At 38.6% G+C, this 13,943-nt stretch overlaps 1 long non-coding RNA gene across 1 annotated transcript in view; it reads right to left on the bottom strand.

Moving 5' to 3' along the window:
• The window catches only part of LOC139030451 (uncharacterized), a 34,998-nt gene extending 22,554 nt beyond the window's left edge, over window positions 1–12,444 (bottom strand). Inside the window, exon 1 of the long non-coding RNA XR_011482818.1 lies at window positions 12,295–12,444. This is a non-coding gene — a long non-coding RNA (uncharacterized lncRNA). The remainder of the gene's footprint in view (window positions 1–12,294) is intronic.
• Window positions 12,445–13,943: the final 1,499 nt, after the last annotated feature.

Genomic DNA, 13,943 nt, shown 5'->3' with positions numbered 1-13,943 from the left:
ATGAACTTCCAGATGTTCAAGCTGGATTTAGAAAAGGCAGAGGAACCAGAAATCAAATTGCCAACATCCATTGAATCATCAAAAAAGCAAGAGAGTTCCAGAAAAACATCATCATCTGCTTTATTAACTATGCCAAAGCCTTTGACTGTGTGAATCACAACAAACTATGGAAAATTCTTCAAGAGATGAAAATACAAAACCATCTTATATGCCTCCTGAGAAATCTGTATGCAGGTCAAGAAGCAACAGTTAGAACTGGACATGGAACAACAGACTGGTTACAAATCAGGAAAGGAGTATGTCAAGGCTGTATATTATCACCCTGCTTATTTAATTTATTTGCAGAGTGCCTCATGAGAAATGGCTCGATGAAGCACAAGCTGGAATCAAGACTGCTGGGAGAAATATCAATAATCTCAGATATGCAGATGACACCACCATTATGGCAGAAAGTGAAGAACTAAAGAGCCTCTTGATGAAAGTGAAAGAGGAGAGTGAAAAAGTTGACTAAAAACTCAACATTCAGAAAATTAAGATCATGGCATCTGGTTCCATCACTTCATGGGAAATAGATGGGGAAACAGTGGAAACAGTGGCTGACTTTATTTTTTTGGGCTCCAAATTCACTGCAGATGGTGACCGCAGTCATGAAATTAAAAATGCTTGCTCCTTGGAAGAAAAGTTATGACCAACCTAGACAGCATATTAAAAAGCAGAGACATTACTTTGCCAGCAAAGGTCCATCTAGTCAAAGCTATGGTTTTTCCAGTAGTCATGTATGTATGTGAGAGTTGGACTATAAAGAAAGCTGAGTGCCAAAGAATTGATGCTTTTGAACTGTGGTGTTGGAGAAGACTCTTGAGAGTCCCTTGGACTGCAAGGAGACCAACCAGTCCATCCTCAATGAAATCAGTCCTGAATATTCACTGGAAGGAGTGATGCTAAAGCTGAAACTCCAATACTTTGGCCACCTGATGGGAAGAACTGACTCCTTGGAAAAGACCCTAATGCTGGAAAAGATTGAAGGTGGGAAGAGAAGGGGATGACAGAGGATGAGATGGTTGGATGGCATCACCAACTTGATGGACATGAGTTTGTACAAGCTCTGGGAGTTTGTGATGAACAGAGAAGCCTGGCGTGCTGCAGTCCATGGAGTTGCATAGAGTTGAACATGACTGAGTAACTGAACTGAACTGACCTGAGCTCACCTCTCATGACTGGCTGTAGTGGGGGAACAATGGCCTGTCCTCTGTGCCTCAGTACAGAGCACTTTCAAAGGGCCCTATCAGATCTGCTGCTTTCCAGGGCTTCAGAGAGGTCTCTGCCACACTAGACGGAAGATTCACAAATAACCTTCTTGTGTTCAAATATCATCTCAGAGTATGTTTCCTACGGTGTCCCAGCTAAGGCAAGCACTGTGGTTATAAATCTAAGGATCTTGTAATTTGCAAGTTGTAACATGATTTGATTTTATCTTTATGTTTAATTGGCTGCATATTTGTTTTTAAACAGCTTTTCCAGTATAATTGACATACAGGAAAGTGCACATATTTAACAATTACAGTTTGGTAGTCTTTGCATAGGGTTTCCCTGATGGCTCAGTGGTAAAGAATCTACCTGCCAAACACAGAAGACGTGTTTGATCCCTGGGTTGGGAAGATCCCCTGGAAGGGAAATGGCGACCCACTCCAGTATTCTTGCCTGGAAAATCCTATGGACAGAGGAGCCGGGGGGGCTACAGTCCATGGGGTCTCAGAGTGGGACACAACTGAGCACACACGTGCTTTGGAACATACATGAAACCATCACAATGATGGTGAGAACATTCTCATCTGCCCAACACTTTTTTCCCCCACTTTATTGCCCAGCACGTTTGTAATCCCTCTGTAATCACTTCCACTTTTACATCCCTATCTGTACCCCCAGGCAACCAGTTTGTGTCTCTGAAGACTGGCTTGTACTTACTATAGTTTATATAAATGAAATCTTGTTTTATGCGCTTTCATCTGGCTTCTTTCATACAGCACAACTATTTTTATTTCCATCCATGTTTTATCCATCAGAAGTTTAGAGTTTATGTAGAATTATTATTATTTATTATTATTTATATCTTATAAAATACACCACTGATGCCATCTGGGGTTTGGTTTTTTTTTCTTCTTCTTCTTCTTTTTGTACAAATACTTCTAACTACAAATTTAGTTTCCATATTATCTGTAGGGTTGTACAGGTTATTTGTTCCTTTGAGAAGCTTTATAATTAAAAAGGAAGGAGTTTGCCCATTTCATATAAATCAAACTGAGATTCCTTATTCCCCCAAACTGTGAATTAACAAATGTTTGTCTCTTTAAACTGTGTTTGGGGATAATTTGTTGAATTATCTAACTAATGTAGTTCATCTGAAAATTGTCACTTTCCATTCTTTTCATTCTTCTTGCAATAAATTGATGTCATCATTAGAGTAAATTTTAAATGATTGAGAGAAAATATTTTGCTGTGTGTCCTATGTACTTAAGAAAATAATTACCCTGAGCACAGCAGGACAATGTTTAACAATAAAAGGAACACTAATCATTAATGCCAGTTGCTCACTTCTGGTTTATTCTTAATAACCAACTCCTCAGTTCCTTTCTCAAGCTCTCGTTCCATACATGGCCTTAAAATGAACACTTTGGAAGCATTCACTGGCTCTGAAACACCACTAACTATAAGATGCATCAACATTTTAAAGTATGTACACTGTGGAAAAATTATGTTAGAAATTATTAAATATGGTTATGTAGCTATAGATAGGCATGGGGAGGTCCAATTTAAATGCTTTGAGAGTTTAGGAAAATATTTAGCTAACAAATTTTAAATTTCATGGGTCCAATGTCATGATGCCAAGTGAAGACTATATTTGTTTTTAATAACCATATTATATGTACATAAATTCAATCTTACTTTCAATATCAGAAATATAAATAATATCTTATTGAAACAACAGATTCATTTTTAAAGTCAGTTTATAATTTAATGCATTTAAATTATATTTTCTCTTTTGAGAATGTGCTGTTATGGATAGGGATACTATAAACATTTTCATACAACCCTTTGCATGTTTATACATTTTTATTTTTATCAAGTAATACTTGGATTACTCAATAATAATAATTGGATTATTAGATCATAGTATAAGTTTATATTTAAATTTATAAGAATTGACCAAACTAGTTTCTAATATTACTTGAGAAAATAGCTTGCACAATATCCATAGATAAAAAACTTCAAAACATTTATAAGAGAAATTAAAGAAGAGATGTTTACCATACTTATAGGTCAGAAGTCTCAATATTATTTTGATGTCAATTTCATGAAACTAATCTAATGAAAAATAGATTCAATAGAATGCAGTTGTAATCTACTCAGGGCTTTTCTCCATGGATTCAAAATCCCTGTGGCCTTGAGCTCTACTGGTTACTAAAGGAATGACAATCTTATTCTGTGCTCTTCTAGAGGCCCTGTTTTTTTACAGTTCTAGTTGGAGTTATCTTAAACACACCCAGGAGAATACAGAAAATCAGGCAAGAAAATCTTTGTTCTTGCTATAAACCTCTAACTACTCGCAAACCCCTCCATTGCCTGCCAGTGCTGGAGACACAAGAGAGTGAATTCAATCCCTGGGTTCAGAAGATCCCGTGAGAAGGAAATGGCAACCCACTCCAGGATTGTTGCCTGGGAAATCCCATGGACAGAGGAGCCTGGTATGTTACAGTCCACTTGGCCACAAGGAGTCAGACATGCCTGAACTCACATGCACGCACCCCCCAGCCCTAGGCCTGCAGGTGAGAGGATGGGCTTTAGAAACATCACGCACGGAGGAGCTGCAGAAAATGTAAGATAATGGTGTGCTCCCCTGGATGTATCAGGAGAAACAAAAATGAGGCCCCCTTTCAAAAATGTGTGGAAATAATGCTACTGAGGTGTTGGCGAAAACTAAATAGAATAAACTCTGTGGCATTTCCTGGTTCTCTATAGCCAATACTGGTATAAAGGGTTACAAGTCTATGCACTGATGTATTTGGGGCTGAGAAGGTTGGCTTTCTGGTAGACTCATGGAGTTGGAGGAAGGACTATAATGTTTGGACTTTTCAAGATAAAGAGCAAAAGATGAGATCAAAATTCTAGCAGTGAATGTCTTCAGATAGTGTCTCTTTGCCCACCAAGCCAGCTATAACCAGCCAGACTTTCATGGTCATCAGGCCATGGAGACAGCTAGTGAAGAGCTGGGTAGGATCCATTCTCCCCTCACCATGAGGTCAGACTATGTCCCACAATACCACCCTGAAGACCCCCAAAAAGTGAGAAAGGGTGCAAGTGATTCCAAGACTGAGGTCACTTCAGATGCTGTTAAAAATATGGAATCTGATCTAGACCAACTGGCGGGAATGAATTATTTTTTTCCTTTTCTTTTCTCACTGTCCAGTGATATTGAGGCTAACAAGGAAGTCAGTTCACTAGAGAATTAAAAAGTGACGAAGAAATCCTCAGGAAATAAAGAATCTATGAGTTGAAAATTGAAAATACTGTGATAATATGTCGACCTTTGAAAGAAACTTACAACTTAATTGTTATGTATTTCTTTCCTGCTGAGGTAATCAGAGAGTGCTTTTCTTACTAATGCTTAACTCTTGCATCGAAAAAATAAAAACACTAATAATATGAAATAAACTCTGTTTTCACGAGGCTTGGGTAGCAGGCAACAGGTGTGAAACTTACTTCAACCTTACTTCCTCTTAATAAATTAATCTGCAAGAAAGACAATATTATCTAACAGCCAGTGCTATATCCTTTATGTTCCAAGCTGGGGATTTTTTAACTGAGTATTTTTATTTCAGTTGGGATAAAACATCACAGTAATCTTTTTTTTTTCCTGGCCATTATTACATGTAAACATTTAAAATTAGCATACTGTCTTGAACAAAGGTTATATTTGCAGTCTGCATGGGAAAGCAGAGGTTTCCTAGTCCTACAGACACTGATATACAGTAACATATTTACACTGTCAAAGAGACTATGCCAATTACATTGATTATAAAGGTCACTCAGATGGTTCCCTAGTCAGTTCAGGAAGCATAAGATTTCCCAACACCAATCCACTAACATTGTTAGTCTCTGAAGTATTATCAATATTATTTTGTTTAAAATGTTATGCTAGTTGCCCAGTCATCTCTGACTCTGACTCCAAGGACTGTACCCTCTAGGCTGCTCTGTCCATGGGGTTGATTCTCCAGACAAGAATACTGGAGTGGGTTCCCATCCCCTTCTCCAGGGGATCTTCCTGACCCAAGGGTTGACCCAGGTCTCCTGCTCTGACAGGCAGATTCTTTACCATCTGAGTCATCAGGAAAACCCTTCTTGTTATTGTTCAGTTGCTAAGTCATGTCTTTTTGACCCCATGGACTGCAGCACACCAGGTCTTCCTGTCATAAAAGGAAAGTCCTTTGTAACAAGTACATGCTTTTGAACACAGAGAATGTGACTTTTTAAAATGCACATTGAGGTATGTGATAGAAATTTCACCAAAGATTCATGGACATTAATTGTTAATATAAGTTGAAAGTAAATTAATATTCCATTACAGTATAGTTAATCACGTTAATTTTTCCTTTTATGTTGAATTTTGTAATCACTATATCCAGTCAATTGTTTAAGAAACCTAAAGAAATATTTTGGATATACACTGAATAGAGCAATTAAATTGAATTTTAAAAAACCTTAACTCTTGATTATTCCAGGTAGGCTTAGCATGGAACATGGCCTTGAACACATCAACACACTCCAAAGATATTACAAAGGGTGTTACCAGCTAGCATCAAACTTCAAATTGCAATTTCCCTCCTTACAAGTGCTTAACTTTTATAGCACATTGCCTCATTTTATAGAAACTGATAAAATTAAATAAATGCCATCTATTTCCATTAAGTAAGATAATGTGCCTTAAAATAATACTGTCTAGTAGTTTTTCATAGCATATTTTTTCCCTGCCTTTTGTTTGCAATCCCCTTTTAAGACTTTAAATGGGATTTAGTTTCCTCCTAATTTTATCCTTTTCAATCGGAAACAGTCACTTTTCCCCACCCTGTGTTTCTAATGGAGCTTGAAATTAACATTGTGCTTTTGTTGTAATTTACTTTTTATTATTATGGTGTTGAAAATTGGAAAATGTTCATAGGGTTTTTAGAAAACATTGCTTAGTGTTAAGGTATGTCAAACAAAAAAGGGAATTTTTTTGCAGGGCTAAACACTGAACGGATTGTGACTGATTTTATCAAATTATTTTAATTGATTTCTTCAGAAATGAAAGGTAAATGACAGTCAAAAAAGCAATGAATAGGTCAGTCACTTGAGCTAAAGTTTGAGTGAATTCCTCTTCATTGAAATGAAGAACATGGACAACTTTAAATTAAAAGAGAAATGACCCCATTCCTGTATTCAGTTGTTCTTCCTGTATCTGACAGAACTTGAACCTTCACCTCCAGAAGTTAATATTCTACAGCGGCTGTGTTGAGGTGGCTGTTCATAGGGTTCTGAATAGTGTGCATTAATCTACACAGAAGAGAGGCCATCAAATGTTACTGAGTGCCTCTTCCATGCTCAATCTGCTCCCCCTTCATTTTCTTTCTCCTTTATCGAAACTCCCAATTCCTCAATCGCCTCACCTGTCTGGAAAGTGAAATAAAGCTCACTTGCTCATTCGGGAATTCTGGGTTAGTCTTGATAATGTATTACTATGCCCTAAACGTTTAAAACTCAGTGACTGGAAAGTAAATGGTTGTAATGTCAATGGGGTATTTATTCTGACTTCTATTAGGAAATGTATCGGGGTGTCTGAATTTAGCCAAAGGTTAGTAAGTATAGTTTGAATCAATCTGAAGAAGTATATTCTGCCCTTGGAGCACAGTAGAAACACCTGTAACTTCAGTTATTTCAGGACTCTAACATAGGTCCTACTAACGAAATCCAGTGTGACTGCCTTGGATAGGGTGGGCCATGGGATATACACCAGATGTGTAAGCACATATGCTTCCTCGATGGCTCAGAGGGTAAAGAATCTGCCTGCAATGCAGGAGACACAGGAGACTTGGGTTTAGTCCCTGAGTTGGGAAGATGCCCTAGAGGAGGAAATGGCAACCCACTCCAGTATTTTTGCCTGGGAAATCCCATGGACAGAGGAGCCTGGCGGGCTACAGTCCATGGGGTCAAAAAAACTCAGACAAGACTGAGTGACTAATCACACATACACACATAAGTATATATACACATATATTTAAATATATGTACGTGTGTGTGTGCTCAGTCATATCTGACTCTTTGTGATCCCAGGGACTGTAGCCCTCCAGACTCCTCTGACCATGGAATTTTCCAGGCAAGAATATTGGAGTGGGTTGCCATGCCCTCCTCCAGGGGATCTTCCCTACTCAGGGACTGAACCCTTGTCTCTTGCATCTCCTGCTTTGGCAGGTGGATTCTTTACCGCTGTTCTACCTGGGAAGACCATATGTGAGTGTATTCAGGTATTATTGCTATCATGCAGGAAGTTTTGAGATTCTCTGTCATAAAATATTAATAGCCTTTCTTAGCATCTAACGGAAACTTACTGAATACGCTGAACCTTACTGAATGCTTGGCTGAGTATCTGTGGATCTTGGTGGTACAAGTGCAGATTCCTCCTTCTTTCCCATTTGTGAAAAAATCTTGTGTACTGTTCTGGCCTCATCTGTCCTTGACTTGAAATGGGTTCAAAATTTCTAGTGCACAGTGGTTAGATCCGTGATAATTTGGGGATCTACCAGTTGTCTACTAGGGAGTGATCAATAGTTCCTGTTACACTTATAACATTCCCAGCAAAGCTGAGAACATGACTTTTGTCTTTTTAATTTATTTTGAACATCTACCCAGAGAGGACCTTTATCTGAGGCACTTTGTACACTTTAATAGAATTTGTACATAATGTCCAAATTAAATAAGGCCAATTTTTCAAGTAAATTTTGCCTAATGGCTTTAAGGGCTATCCATTCATTGCCAGCACGCTGTGTGGATGGAAGGGGATGATGATCAACGAGGTAATTATACTGAAGGTGCTGCAGCTTTAAAGTTAAAGTAGGTGTCTTGGCAAGACCCAAATTGAAGTTAATTATTCCTACCCATGCCCATATGCTAAGTAGGTGAAAACTGATCCACATGTCCTTGCCTGTGCTAAATGAGTAGAGGGATGGTGTGGAAGAGCTTCTGATGGCTTAAGGGGAAGAGCAGCCAGGCCATGAGACGGCCATGAATATGCATATGTGCACTCACACTTTGTTTCGTCTTCATTAGGAGTGTCCCCTTTCTCCTTTTCCACCAGCCTTGCTTATCATTTTAGCTTTTCATAACTATGTTAATGACTTCACTTCTAGATACATTTTGCTAGCTTTTCCTGGCTATCTCCTTTAATTCTAATTATTCTGGTAATTTTAAAATATCATCATACAGAGTACAGCTATGTAATTCAAACATTAATATAGAATACATTATTTAAAAAATTTTTTTATTTGCAAATTTCCCTCCTGTTGGACGGAATACACTTAGTAAGTGGGAAGTTCAAGAGGGAGGGGCATATGTATTCCTATTGTGATTCATGTTGATGCATGGCAGAAACCAACAATATTGTAAAGCAATTATCCTTCAATTAAAAATGAATAAATTAATTAATTGAAAGAAAGTGTCTGCCACTTCTAAGATAGCATGTTGTCTGTATGTCTTATCCAGTGCAAGTTTGATAGGAGTTTCAAGGGAATATTGTAGAAAGACATTTGAGGCTTAAGATTTTCTAAGTGGTTTTGTGAGCTTTATGGTAACAAACTAATATCCTCAGAAATCAGTTTCCTCATCTGTAAAATAAGCTTCCTAAACTCGTAATATTCTATCGTGTGTCAGGAACCATTCCTCTGTGATTAGTTTGAGAATATTATCTACCAGAACTTACAGGCTTATATGTCCATGCATATACATCATACATTATACTGCGATGCCCATCAGGAAATAGGTAGACCTGTTTCTGAATCTCTAGTGCTAATGTGGGGCTTCCCTGGTGGCTCAGATGGTAAAGAACCTGCCTGCAATGCAAGAGACCTGGCTTTGATCCCTGGGTTGGGAAGATCCCCTTGGTGAAGGGAATGGCTACCCAGTCCAGTATTCTTTCCTGGAGAATTCAATAGACAGAGAAGCCTAGTAGGCTATACAGTCCATGGGGGTCAAAAGAATTGGACACAACTGAGCAACTAACACTTTCATTTTCAGTGCTAACCTGGTGCTCAAATCAAAATTGAATCTCAAAAAATTATTGACAAAGAAAGTATGCACACTTCAGGATTCTGTAGTTCGCAGGTTTGCTAACAATGAAAGAACACTTGAGTACATCTTTCTAATCTGTTCCTAGCTTATAAGGCCAAACCACATCTTTTAAAATGAATGTGCTCACCAATTTCTTGTTAAGACTAAAGCCATAAAGCACACTTGAGCCTTTTTGACTGAAGTCTTCAAAACCTACATGATTTCCAAAACAACTTTTCTCAGATGCTGGGGCAAACTCGCCCCTTCCCTAGTCACTGGTAGTATGCCTGTTTGTTTGTGTGTGTGCTCAGTAGTGTCCAGCTCTTGGCCAACCCCATCGACTGTAGCCCACCAGCCTCCTCGTCCATGGGATTTCCCAGAAAGAATATTCAAGTAGGTTGCCGTTTCCTTCTCTGGGGAATCTTCCCAACCCAGGGATTGGTGGAACCTGTGTCCCCTGCCTTGCAGGCTGATTATTTACCACTGTGCTACCCGGGAAGCCCATAAATGACACTACACGAAAAAACCATTAAAAGGATAATTAATGAGTAACTAACTTGATTTAAAACTTTTTAAAAACTTTAACCATGTATTTGAAAATTAACCATAATCAAAATGATATTTTTTCTAAAAAACATTAAAAAGTGAATGTTTATGGAACATTTTTAGGTTTTAAATCTATGTCCTGAAAGAGTATAGATATAGGATTCATAAAAATTAATTCCTTTTAATATTAAGGATATAGTATAATTTATTAGCATTTGTTATGATCTATACCCTATGTTTAACTGGCATTATATTTTTCCTACAAACTGTATTCCCGAAATTGAGTTTAAATTGTATGCACTTTTATGTGTCTTCTGAAAAATAGGATAAAATATAAAGTCTCTGCAATAGACAGCATTAAAAAAAAATATTTCTCAGTTACTGAGAAGGCTCTCTTTTAGGGTAACACCACATCCTATGTGAAAATGTGAATGTGGCATAGCATGAATTCTTAGTGGCTCATAAATATTCTACCAAAAGTGTTTTACTTTAATGTTTATATTTTAATGATTGATATAGTTTATCAAACTATAAACTGATAAAATGATAAATGATAAATCACAAAATATTTAATTCAAAAATATGAATGCATTTCTAAACTTGTGTGCACCTAAATAGCAAGGCCTAAAAATATATAGAGAAAACATTGACAAGACTACAAGGAAAATGGACAAATCCTGTCAATTTTAGCTCCGCATATTCGCTATTCATGAAGCACTTATTCCCATTTCTCCCAAAGTAATAGAACTGTAGCTGGATACAAGGCCTCTCCCCCTTGCAGGATATTGAGGTCACATGACAAAGCTCTTGATAATTGAATGTGAAGAGAATTGATTTGTACAGGCTCCAGGCAAATAATAAAATTCTATCATGCTCTTTCCAGTCTCCTTGATCCACCACCAAATAGACATGCTATAGTTTCCCTCCATCTTTTGGTTGCCATAAATTCATCTTCTAATCCATTCCTCTGGAAGACTCATGGGTACAGTACTCCTTGAAGTTTTGCATATTTATAACTGATTTTACTGTGCCCTTTATAGTTGAAGGACAACCTGGCTGAGCCTGAAATCCTTCACTTCCATTTTTCTTTCCTTGAGCAGTTTGTAAATTGCTCAAGGAAAGCAAATTTCTTTTGCTTTCTGGCTTAACTTACTGCCATCAGAAGTCTGATGACAATCTGATTTTCTTGTTCCTAGGATGAACTTAGGAAGATTGTCTTGCTGCTGAGCATTATGGGTTGGATCCTGATTAACCCAGTGTGCCTTCCAATGTGTAGACTTAATTTATATTTCCAGGGAATTTTTAGCTAATGGTTTTCTCGAATGTCTATTCTGCTCCTTTTCTTTAGTTTTCTGCTTTGAGGACTCTAAGTATATTAATATCAGATCTAGGGGCCGGCTTGCTGGATGTCCACCAAACACAACTATTGCAGAGACTAGTACTCAGGAGTTAACTATCTTGAATGTTTCAATACTTTTATCTTATCTTTGAATCTGTAATTTACAAGCAAAGCCTCCAGGACAAAGGAGCAGGTTTCTGAGGCATGGAGCTGTGGTTCACTAGTCCCACTAATGCAGCCTCAAGGAGGGAGGCAGCCTCCCTGCCTCCTTGTGATGGACTCTTGGACCCCATTTCCTCTAGCCCAACACTTCCCAGCACAGTCTGGCCCTCCCACACTCACCCAGTCACTGCATCTGGCAGGGCCCCGGGCAGGAGCAGGGAAATTGGGAGGCAGGCGCATGCACACGCCTGCACCTTGGATTGTGGGGGAGCAGAGGCCATTTCCACTCCGGCTGGAATCCACATGGCATGCTGGGCAGGTGGCTGGCTCACTGGGCGAGCTTCTTGCTCATCCCTCCCGGTTTCCTCATGAGTCTGGCACGGAGGCTGGATGACTTTGGGTTCCCCTCCCTGCTCTAAGGCAGAACAGATGGCCACGGGAAGAAGTGATGCCTGGCTAGAGTTGGCTGAGCCGCCAGGCAGCTTTTTGGTCCAGTGGCTGGAATGAGGAGGAAGCAGACTTAGTGGACCACACGTAGCTGGGTGTGGTATGAGATGCTGGGGTCTGTGAGGTTGTGCCCTAACCTTGTGGCCATCCCTCTGTCCCAGAGAGTGTGACATCGGAGAGCAAATTTAAAAATCACAGGTGAAGAGAGAGGCTCCAGAAGAAATTTTAGAAGCTACATATTTCAGTACCCTTAACAGCAATTTTCTCCTGCATTTTGAACAAGAGCCCCAGTGTTTTCATTTTCTCCAGGCCCCATCATCAGCCCATCTTTATATGATCCTCACTGCCCATCTTCTACATCATTCATTTGGCCACTGAAACGTTTTGGATTTACTTTTCATTTATTTTTGTCTCCCCTTTTTTCTTTTACTTTTTGTTTTACTTACTGCATGTCTTGTGGTGTCAGTTTGCCTGTTGTATTCCTTCTAATTTAGTTTCCAGTCTTGAAATGTTATAATTTTTCATTGGAGTGTCCCTACGCTTTCCTCAAATCCTTGCTTTTCATAGGACGTTACTCCTGACTGTCAATGTGAATTGGTCCTGAGAAGTAAGAAAACTTGAAGTTAAGAGAATGGTTTAATTTTAAACACCTTTGTAATTTTGTCAATTTTTGTTCTCTTTTTGGTATATTTTACCTCCTGTTTGCATGTACCTTAATACATATAAACCAACAAGTGCTTTAGGGCTCTGAAATACTATTTCAGTGATATCTTTAGTGTTGTTTCAAGTTTTTGTATCATAATGATGAGAAAAGTAGAAATTGCTTTAATCGCACTAATGAGTCATGTAATTAGACAGATACTCAATTTAAAAAGGTAAATATTGTTTTTGTTGCATATTTGCTATAAAATAAGCAATGATGAGACATTATCCCTTTGGAAGTATTGAGTGGAAATTTATTCTCAATTGCTTCAAATTTGTTATCTTTTGTTTCACAAGAGATTTCAAATAGCATTCTATTCAATCTAAAATTAACCACAGGAAATACAGAAATATAAATACAGGTAGATACAGGATATTAAAAACAGGTAAATGATACCTTTAACAGGCTATTCTCAGGATAAAAGCCCTTTAATGATGGTCCTTTGCATATGCATCAGATTGCCTTATAGGGCTCTTTTGTCATTACATTTTCAGTCATTGCAAAAGCTTGTCAAAAAGATTGTAGAGTAATTTTTCAAAGGATTGCTAAAAACAAAGTAAATAAAAAGTGGCCTGAAGGGTGAGGCTCTTAATGGGTAAACAATTACATATATTAGACTCTTGTAGTTGTTCAGTCGGTCAGTCAGTCCTGTCTGACTCTTATCAACCCCATGGACTTATCAACCCCAGCACGCCAGGCTTCCCTGTCCTTCACTATCTCCCGGAGTTTGCTCAGACTCATGTCCATTGAGTCAATGATGCCATCCAACCATCTCATCCTATGTCATCTCCTTCTCCTTCTGCTTTCAATCTTTCCCAGCATCAGGGTCTTTTCCAATGAGTCAGTTCTTCCCATCAGGTGGCCAAAGTATTGGAGTTTCAGCTTCAATTCAGTCCTTTCAATGAATATTCAGGACTGATTTCCTTTAGGATCAATTGGGTGGATCTCCTTGCTGTCCAAGGGACTCTCAAGAGTCTTCTCCAACACCACAGTTCAAAAGCATCACTTCTTCGGCACTCAATTTTCTGTAGTAGCTCAGTGGTAAAGAATATGCCTGCAGTGCAGGAGATGAGGTTTGATCCCTGGGTTGGAAAGATCCCTTGGAGGAGTAAATGGCAACCCACTCCAGTATTCTTGCCTGGTCTCACACCCCTTCTATTTTAAACCTCTGCTATGTTCCCACCTTCATTGAGGACTTTTAAACTGACTGATTACTTTAGTAAATTAACCAGATTTCTTCGCTACAGGGTTTTCAAGAGCCTTTGATCTATTAATGCATGAAAGGAAAAGCCTGTGCACTGCCACACTTTCAAACATATTAGAAGAATAGCTCTTCTCTGAGATAAGGAGGTCAGCAGTTCAGTTCAGTTCAGTCGCTCAGTCGTGTCCGAC

The sequence above is a fragment of the Odocoileus virginianus genome, chromosome 22 (assembly GCF_023699985.2).
Source record: "Odocoileus virginianus isolate 20LAN1187 ecotype Illinois chromosome 22, Ovbor_1.2, whole genome shotgun sequence".
Classification (NCBI taxonomy): Eukaryota; Metazoa; Chordata; class Mammalia; order Artiodactyla; family Cervidae; genus Odocoileus; species Odocoileus virginianus.
The sequence above is the reverse complement of the archived record's forward strand: the minus strand, read 5'-3'. Positions and strand labels throughout refer to the sequence as shown.